The sequence below is a fragment of the Zea mays genome, chromosome 10 (genome assembly GCF_902167145.1).
Source record: "Zea mays cultivar B73 chromosome 10, Zm-B73-REFERENCE-NAM-5.0, whole genome shotgun sequence".
NCBI lineage: Eukaryota > Viridiplantae > Streptophyta > Magnoliopsida > Poales > Poaceae > Zea > Zea mays.
This window is the reverse complement of record NC_050105.1, coordinates 18,546,574-18,557,091: the sequence shown is the minus strand read 5'-3', so window position 1 is coordinate 18,557,091 and position 10,518 is coordinate 18,546,574. Positions and strand designations below refer to the sequence as shown.

General features: G+C 41.4%; 1 long non-coding RNA gene across 1 annotated transcript; it reads left to right on the top strand.

The window, feature by feature from the left end:
* Positions 1-242: 242 nt before the first annotated feature.
* LOC103640911 (uncharacterized) lies at positions 243-784 on the top strand. Its single transcript, XR_559930.2, has 3 exons — positions 243-438; positions 519-644; positions 725-784. It is a non-coding gene; the product is annotated as an uncharacterized lncRNA (long non-coding RNA).
* Positions 785-10,518: the final 9,734 nt, after the last annotated feature.

Sequence of the window (10,518 nt, the reverse complement as noted above, 5' to 3'; positions counted from 1 at the left end):
TGCTCCCATCGATTTTATCAAGCAAATCCCTTGTGAACCAAGGGTAGAAGTCGTTCTTATTGATGATGCCTTTGTTGAAAGGAAGTGGATGGAGTGTTTATTTCAGCCGAGCGCATATTTAGGTGACGAGGTAATCCATGCTTAGTTTTTATATTTGGCAACGTTGTTATGTATAAGTTTTTTTACTCATCCTGGTATTTTTAACCACAACTTACACACTTGCAGGTTATAGACTATTACATAAATTTGATAAAAGCTCAAAAGCATCTAAAGTGCCGATCTGGAGGTCGCGTTCACATAGAAAATGCTTTCCAGTTCAATTTCCTGAAGCGAGATGGTGATCTTGAAATTAAAACAGAGGAGCTATATCCAATTAAAGACATGGCACACATATGTAGCGCTGAACGAAGGGTGTTACTTTACCTAGACCATGACATGGTACATATGAGTTTGCAATCTGAACAGTTAGTGTTTATATGTATTTTATTCTTATGCAAGTATTTATAATTGTTTTGTAGGTGTTTATTCCGATAAACATCCGAGAGACGCACTGGTATCTTGCTGTGATCCATGCAATAAATATGGAGATACAAGTGCTCGATTCACTTGGTACTTCACAAGACCGCAAAGACCTCACTGACTCTGTGAGTATGCACAAACTAAACAATTATGAATTCAATATTAACTTATCCCAATCTCTAATTTTATTTTACAATATATAAAGATTAAAGGACTGCAAAGACAAATAGATATGATATCTCAACGTAAGGAGTTAAAAGACCATAGGTGGCCAGACCTCCAAGTTGCTTCTTTGTCGCTCAGAGAAATAGACATGGGATATGCAAAGCAGACAGATAGGTACGTCCTAAGATCTTCTTTACCAATTTCTTCATTCATACTAATCTTTATGTTGGTATTAATGTATATTGTAGCTCTTCATGTGGCCTCTTTATTTTGAACTATATCGAATACTGGACAGGGGATGAACTATCTAACAGTTTTACCTAGGTATATTATTACTACTATGACATATATGGACATCTACAGTCAGTGTTACATATATAATGCTAAATAATTGTTTCTTATTTGTAGGATGACATGTCACACTTTAGGAAAAAAAAATGGCCGCTATATTACTATCTTCAGACCTGAATAAGAGAAGGGGGTGTCTGTTATACAAAAATGAAAAAAAAGTTGACTCTGGAAGCCCATCTGATGTTGAGATATTAGAAAACCCAACAGATTCTAATAAGAGGAAACTACTCCACGTGCTTGATGATAGCGAAGTAGTGTATGAAGATGAGGAAGGCCCTATTACTCAAGCAGACTTGCAAAGGTGGTTTGTTGATGATTGGGATAAAAGAGCTCCTGTAAAAGTCTCTACCGATGGTTGCACCAATGACTTTTTAATGGTTGGTCTTTCCACAAAGGACATGCCAGTGACCAAAGCCGATTCAATAGATGTTTTATGTGATTATATCATGGCAATATAAGACGATACGACACTAGAGTAAGTGCTCATTGATTTATTTATTTTATGTATATCAACTACTTAGATTCTTGATATAGACTTTCGTCATGCTACATTACAGGAGAACATGGGTGCGAAGTTTCAATCCTTTTAAGATAGAAATATCTGTCAAAGACCTGCAAAACATATTAACGACAAATCAAGATATGATTCTAAGATGTTTTGACATGGTTGTTCGACTGCTTGCCAATAAAGAGTCACGTAGGCCGAAAGAAGAAATCATAAATAATAGAAAGCATTATATGGACATGCGTTGTTGGGGACTTGTTCTTAACTTCTATGAATCAAGAACAAGGCAACACAGAAATGGTTAAATGTTATGGTCCTTCGTCCTTCGAAGCATTATCTCCCTTGGGATATAATGAATTCCGGACGAAGGTTATAAATGACATACCTTCATAAGCACAATGAATAGTGAAGAAGGATTTACATAAAATATGAAGAAATAATATAAGCAATTGATTATTATTATTAACTCATTTTTATTCCATTATTATAGAAATGATGGCAAATTATAAATGTACCTTTGGCTTGAAGGAAAGCTGAAATACCAGTGTAATACAGAAGCAAATGCCCAATGCGTGATTACAGGATTCCGTGAACAGTACAGGGGTACTGTTCACCTATTTATAGACACAGGGCGCATCCTGTGTATAATTACATTTATGCCCTTTACAATGAACTACAATAATGACACAGAACATCATGGGTCTTTAAGTCATTTCATCTTTAAGTCGGTTCACCCCTTCGTCTTGAGACATGTCATTGTGCCGAAGCTTTATAGGCAATAGCTTTGGCGCTACTTTGGAGAGGACCTGCCCAAGGTGTTTCTTTCTTTAGGGTCTTCGGCTACGAAGCATACCCCCAACAGTAGCCCCTTCGCGGTGCTAGATCGTTTTTCGTAACGAGCTTGATCCGTGAAAAAATCTTCTAGGCTTCGGAATGCCGAAGACCCAAAAAACACCTTCCCTGAGCTCGTTGGCGAGAAACGATTAAAATAATCGTCACGCGCGCGATCCATCTTGCACCAATTACGCGCTCGCCAGCGATTCACCTTCTCGAACTATGTGGCCCACCATTCAGTGAGTGCGGGTGACTGTTTGTTCGGTGCTAGAGACCTTGCCGATTCACCTTCCCACCTGCAGCACTATATAAACAGACGGGTAGGTGTGAAGTTACCACAGCATTCATTGCTATTGTACTGTTTTGCTGCCAAATTTTTAGTCATAGCCGAAGCTTGATCATCGTGCTCAGACGAAACCTCGCTTGTGAATCTGCTTCGGCACAAGAGTAAGAGCTTCGGAAAAGACAAAAAAGCCAACACCAAAAATTTCAAGTTAGTCATAATCAAATGGCCAGAGTTCGCTCTACTGCAAGGGTCGATCGTGATGGGGACGAGACCGAAGCTGTTGAGACTGTTCCTATTTCGGAGGCGATGAAGCGATCTGGGTTGGTAACATCGGAAGACGTCCCTGCTGCTGAAGCAGAGCAAGCTGGTATTGAATAGACCAATTCTGAAGATGATTACAGCAGCGCAGTGCCGAGCAAGCCTAGCCACCTGGACTTCGGAAAATCCACCATCTCTAAAGCCGATTTTCCTAAGATGGTGAAGTTGGGCTATTTCAGCGAAGATAAGAAAGAGCTGATTCGCTTCGGTGGAGAAGAAACTACTCCGAAGCCAGAAAAATATGAAATAGTAGTTTTCAAGAGTTTCCTCAAAGCTGGTTTAAGATTCCCTTTAAATAAGATGATTGCCGATGTGCTAAAGAAGTTTGGGATCCACTTTCATCAACTAACTCCTAACGCTATCGTTAGGCTTAGTGTTTATATTTGGGCTCTCCGAAGCTAGGGGGTGGAACCGTTTGCCGAAGGTTTCTGCCGGGTGCACGAGCTACATTACCAAACCAAGGCCAGAAAGGATGGATTACATGAAAATTTTGGTTGTTACAATTTTGCTTACCGGAAGACTACAAAATTTCCTATGATCAGCTATCGAAGCAAGTGGCCGGCAGGCTGGAAATCGGAATGGTTCTACGTCAAAATTGACGATGACAAGGAGAAGCTGGTGCAGAGTCCGCTAGAATTGATCTTCTGAGAGACCAGACCCCAATGCAATATGACACCAGAAGGTCCAACCCAAACTGCGCTGGCTGAATTCAGGATTATCGCAGAGCACATTGGCACTAGGGACTTAGTGCAGGAATTTTTGGCTTTCAAAATATTTCCAACTATGAAGGAATGGGCTATGCCGAAGCTTGAAGGAGAGAAGAAAGAGGGGGAACTTGTCCGACTGCCCTACCACTACAAGTTCAAGAAATATTTCAAGGCACCCTGCCAAGAATGGCTGGAAACAATCGAAGTAATGTGCACCGAAATTCTTGGGAATTATTCTAAAAAAGAAGATCAATTGATGACAGCAGCCTTCGGCACCGGTCCAAAACGAAGGCTAAACAGAGTGCTGGATGCTATAGGCTTTGGATATCCTGATTATGAACGACTCGACAAGGGTGCCGAAGGACAGAAAAGAAAAAGAGTGACTGGCGCTTTGAACAAAGACGACGAAGATCAATCAAAGAAGAGGAAACAAAAGTTTGAAGCGAAAGTATTAGCTTCGAAGAAAAGAAAGGACTCCATCCCAGAGCAAAAATCAATTGATGAAGAAGAGAAGACTTCTGCAACATCTTCTGATGCTGAAATAGAGGAAATTCTAAAGGTAATGACTGAAACTTTGCCTGTCAAACTAAGTCCATTGGGGCTTCATCTGACGAAGCTTTTTCATAATGAAAAGGAGCCCACAAAAACAAAGGCATCTAGGCCAAAAAGGCAAAGGATTGTTACCGTGACAGAAGTGATTGAAACAACACCACCAAGAGCTCCAGATCCGAAGGTGCTGGCGATTGAAGGCACAACAGCTACCGAAGTTGTACCTTCGGAGGTTACCGCAGAAGAAACTAGAGCCGAAGATGCCAACTCCGAAGATATTAATTTAGAGAGCATAGCTGCTGATATAGATAAAATGCTGCTAAACATGGCCGCTGAAGAAACTGCTGCAGCCACCGAAGAGACCACGGCCGCAAAACCCGAGAAAGAAGGAATAATCGAAGATACTTCGGAAGATGAAACTTTTGACTTCCGAAACTTAATTGGCCAGAAGCTAACAGAAGCTGAAAAACAGGAATTAAAAGAGTATGCTATATCTTGCGGGTACCGGCCGGGGGCGCTTCTCTTCGGTGGTATTGATGATGAAGGGTTAGGCTGCATACGAGATCAAACCGGTGCAAAGGTTGTCGGTACTCTATCAAAGAGTATCGGCTTCACGAAGCTCGAAGCGGATATAAGCCGCTACCGACGACAACACATTGTGGGCAGCTTGTTCTATTCTAATTTTAAGGTAAATATCTTGTGTTTAACTGTTATTATTTGTGGTCATAGAAATATTTTCTAACGAAGGTTATTTGTCCACAGAGTATACTTTTGAGCAAGGCATTAAAAATGCAGCAAGACTTAGAGGATAAAAGGCACAAAATTATAATTGAAAACTTAGAAAACAAGATAAAAGAGCAATCTGCTGCCATCGAGAAGAAAGACTTCGAGCTACAAACAGCTGAAGGCTTATTAGTGGGCGCTGAAGCAAAAATAACAGAATTAAATTCGAAGCTTCTTTCCCAATCAGAAAATTTTGAACAAGAAAAGCTAAAGCTTGATGCGAAACTTGAAGCCGAAGCTCAAAGAAATTCGAAACTGAAAGAATCTTTGAAAAATCTTCAGAATAAGTGCCTGGAGTTCAGCAGTCGATGCATTCATCAGTTAAAGCAAGTGTTCCATTTTGTTGGAGCCGGTAGTGAAGAGTTTACTCCTTCGGCAGAAGACCTGCCTGGTGCCTTTGAGCACATTGAGGGTGAAATTAATGATCTTGACGAAGTTATAGCTGGGCATAGCGACTTCTGTGCCCTGGAAGCTTCTCGGGGCACAGCTGTTGCCTTTTTGAAGTCTGGCTGTGAACACGGCAAGATTGTTAATAGACCCAACTTCAGCCTGTCACCAGCAGACCTAGATAATGTTCCCAATCTGGCTCGGAGTATTGCAAATAGATTTATAAAGTTAGTATGGACAAAGGGTGGTCGGAGCAAAGCTGGTGACGAAGCTCGGAGCCACCTCAAGCTGGTAACAAAATCATACCTTATGCTTACCTTTTCCTTTGAATTTTGAATTTAGCTTACAATACTTCCGTACAGATTGACCAAGCCGAAGCTGAAGCTATAGAGTAAAAGGACGAAGGTCGGGAGATGCTGTCGAAGCTTGAATATTCTGTAAAAATAGCTCAAAAAACTCCTGTAAAAACTTGTATAAAGTATGATGTAACTTGAGTTTTACTTTGTAATATAATCTTACTTTTCCGTCCATGTATGAAATGCTTTGGTGTGGACGAAATTAATACTTTTGAGCCATAAGCGAAAAACACCTTCCCTTCTTTGCGTACACAGCGAAGCATAAAATTACCTTCCTTTCGGAACCGAAGCAAGTTTGTATGTTATGATGATGATGATCCTGTATATGTCTAAGTGAATGTTTATGAATGCAAATGTCATGATGTAATGTATCGTGCAAATGAATGTCCAAATACATATTCGAAGCCATAACCCAACCCTTCATTCCCTTGGGAATGACTCAAATCTTCTTTGCCGCTTATTTTTCGGCTTAACCATTTATTTTTCGGTGTATCAACGCTGACTTTTCGCTGTAAGCCTCCCTTAGGAGCTTCTTCGCCTTTTACTTCGGCAGAATCAGCGTTGACTTTTCGCTGTAAGCCTCCCTTAGGAGCTTCTTCGCCTTTTACTTTCGGCGGAATCAGCGTTGACTTTTCGTTGTAAGCTCTGCATTCCCTTAGGAATGACTTTTGAGCTTCTCCTTGTTTTCTTTTTTCTTTGCACTCGATGGTGCGTTCTCAGCTTTTACATTTACATCTTTGGGGGATATTGCTTTTATAGAGCTGAAATAAAAAGAAAAATTACATGCTATGGCCCCATTAAAAACCTTTCTCCCCCTTTGGAAAGGAAAAGGGTGCCATAAAAAAGAATATAAAAAATTACATCAAACTAGACATAATATCGCCGAAGCTCATCCGCGTTCCATGATCTAGGAATGTCGTTGCCGTCCATATCCTTCAATCTGTAAGAACCGGGTCTTGACGAAGATACTACCAGAAAAGGTCCTTCCCACTTCAGTTGTAGCTTGCCTACTGTGTCTGGGTTGGCGACTCTCCGAAGTACCAAGTGTCCTGGCTTAATATTTTTTAGCCGAACCTTTCTGTCACGCCATTTTATTGTTTCGGCTTGATATTTGTTGATATTCTCTACATCTTGAAGCCTGATCCCTTCTATAGCATCTTTTGCATAGAATAATCAGCTTCGTCTTCTGTCGAAGCCATTGTTCTTATTGATCCCGCTTTAGCTTCTTCTGCGGTTATTGCTTCGTCACCAAACAGCAATTTGAATGGTGTAAAACCTGTTGATCTTGATATTGTTGTGTTGTGGCTCCATACCACTTTGATTAATTCATCTGGCCACTTTCCCCTAGGCTGATTGAAGATTAACTTCATTATTCCTGTCATTATGATGCCATTAGCCCTTTCAACAAGTCCATTTGACTCCGGATGCCGAACTGATGCAAAATGGATCTTCGTGCCAATTTGTTCACAAAATTCTCTGAAAGCTTCGGAATCAAACTGCGTTCCATTGTCCACAGTAATGGCCTTCGGCACTCCGAAGCGACAGATAATATTTTGACAGAAAAACTTTTGAATAGTAACCGAAGTTATTGTGGCTAAAGGCTTTGCCTCGATCCATTTAGAAAAATATTCCACTGCCACTACAACATATCTTAAGTTCCCTTGTGCTGGTGGTAGCGGACCTAACAAATCAAGGCCCCACCTTTGCAATGGCCAAGTGGGTTGTATTAACTGGGTTAAAGACGAAGGTTGTTTTTGTTCTCTTGCACATTTCTGACAGCCTTCGCACTTTTGGACTAATTCCGCTGCATCCGATGCTGCCTTTGGCCAATAAAATCCTTGACGAAAAACTTTTCCCAGCAAAGGCCTAGATCCAATGTGAGATCCACACAGGCCTGCGTGTATTTCCTTCATCAATTCTATACCTTCGGCTCTGGATAAACATTTGAGTAGTGGAGAACAGACTCCATGCTTGTACAGCTCCCCTTCTATTATAACATATGGTCGAGCTCTTGCCTCTATTCTCTTGTTATAAGCTTCGTCATCTGAAAGAAAATTACCCTGAAGGAAAGAGATGATTTCAGTTCTCCAGTCTTCACTATAAACAGGAGATATATTGAGGACTGCTCTCTCAAGAAGTTCAACCGAAGGTGCTTTTATTGTTTCGTAAAATACTTCCGAAGGTAAGGGCAGCCCCTGTGCTGCTGACTTGGCTAGCAAATCAGCATGTTCATTTTCTCCTCGAGGAATATTTTTGACAGAAAACCCTTCAAAGGAAGCTTCAATCCTTCGGACCGTGTCTAAATATTTCTCAAGCTTTGGGTCTCTTGCTTTACAACTCTTGTCAATATGACCAGAAATAACCTGGGAATCAGTTTTAAGAACTGCCCTTCTAATTCCCATTGCCTTTAACTTCCGAAGACCCAAAAGCAAAGCTTCGTACTCAGCAATGTTATTTGTGCAGCTAAAATCAAGTCTTGCTGTGTAGCAAGTTTTAACTTTGGAGGGTGCAACTAACACAGCGGCTGCTCCTGCCCCGAAGGTTCCCCAAGAACCATCGCAGAATACTGTCCAAGCTCCGGCATCTTTGCTCGCTTCTTCTTCCTGAGCCCCTGGCGTCCAGTCAGCAATGAAGTCTGCTAACGCCTGGGACTGAATCGAAGATCTGTGCACATAATCAATGCAAAACTCAATGAGTTCCGCAGCCCATTTTCCAACCCTTCCAGTAGCTTCTCTATTTCTCATAATGTCCTTCAATGGTTGTGAAGAAGGGACAATTATATTGTATGCTTGAAAATAGTGTCGAAGCTTCCTGGAAGCCATCAAAACAGCATATAGCACCTTCTCCAATTCTATATAATTTTTCTTTGATAAACTAAGGACTTCAGAGACGAAGTATATTGGAGCTTGCTTTTTGACTTGCCCTTCAAGCTTCTCTTGGACAAGTGCCGCACTTACCGCTGAGTGCGAAGCTGCCACATATAACAACAGAGGAGCCCCTAGCGTTGGTGGAGTTAATGTCGTTAGGTCTATCAAATACTACTTCAGCTCTTCGAAGGCTTTCTGTTGAACTGGTGCCCATTGAAAAACTTCGGCTGACTTCAGTATTTCAAAAAATGGTAGATTTCTCTCTGCTGATCTAGATATCAATCGGTTCAGAGATGCAAGTCTTCCCGTCAGTCGCTGAGCCCCCTTCTTTGTGCTTGGTAGTTCCATTCGAAGAATAGCTTCGATTTTATTTGGATTAGACTCAATCCCTTTTGTTGAAACTAGGCAACCAAGGAATTTCCCCTTCTTTACTCCGAAAACACACTTTTCTGGATTCAGCTTTAGACCGGCCTGTCTAAAATTAGCGAAAGTCTCCTGCAGATCAGCAATGTGATTTTCTTGCTTCGTGCTTTTGACAATGATATCATCGACATACGTTAGCACATTTCTGCCTATCTGAGAATGAAGAACCTTCGCTATCATTCTGCTGAAGCTTCCTCCAGCATTCTTGAGCCCCTCAGGCATCCGAAGGTAACAATATGTTCCGCTAGGGGTTATGAAGCTGGTTTTTGGCTCATCCTCCTTCTTCATCCAAATTTGATGATAGCCTGAATAACAATCCAACAGACTCATAAGTTCTGATAAAGCTGCTGCATCAACTAGGGAATCTATCCTTGGCAATGGAAACTCATCTTTCGGACAGGCCTTGTTGAGGTCAGTAAAATCAATACACATCCTCCATTTGCCATTGGCCTTTTTTACCATAACAGTGTTGGCTAGCCATTCTGAGTATTTTACTTCTCTGATGACTCCGGCGCTGAGGAGTCTTTTCACTTCATTCCGAGCACCTTCGGCCTTGTCATCAGACATCTTCCGAAGCCTCTGCTTTCTGGGTCTGAAGGATGGATCAACATTGAGCGAGTGTTCAATAACATCCCTGTTGACTCCGCAAAGATCATTAGCTGACCATGCAAAAACATCTTTGTTGTTAAACAGAAACCTTATCAAGGTTTTCTCCTATTCTTCGGACAGTTGAGATCCCAATAGCACCTTCTGCTCTGCTATGTCATCGCATAAGAGCATGGGCTTCGGCTGATCGGCCGAAGCAGCTTTCTCTCTTCTGTACTTGTATTGCTCACAAGCTTCAGCTCCATCTATGTTATGGATTGCTTTTGAGTCTGTCTAATTTCGTTCGGCCCTTCTGGTAGCTTCCTGACTTCCATGAATAGCAATGGGCCCTTGGTCCGAAGGTATCTTCATGCAAAGTGTTGGGGGCCTTCAGCTTCCGAGGGTCCTCAAAAACATGATTTAACGATGTTTCTGGAGTATAATGTGTGAACAGGTATCTTCGGACTCGAATCGGTACCACAGTGGGAGAAGCCCAAAGAATATGAAGGTCGACACAGCACCGAAGCTGTGAGCAGGAAAGCTTCGGCGTAATAGCAGAAAAGGAAACCGACTTAAAGATGAAAAGGCTATTCAGACCTCGGTGGATTACTATAGAATTACTACAAATGTAAAGGGCATGGGTGTAATTTTATATGAGCTATGTCCCGTGCCTATAAATAGGTGAACAGTGCCCCCGTACTGTTCACGCTGCCTTGGCATTTACTTTTGCGTCACGCTTGTATTTTCACCTTCTTTCAAGCCGAAGGTACATTTGTAATTTGATTTCATTTCTATGTTTCCATAACAATAATATAGAAATGAGCTGATAATTATACATAATTGTGTACGTTATATTCCATATAGTTCCTTCTTCATTATTGTA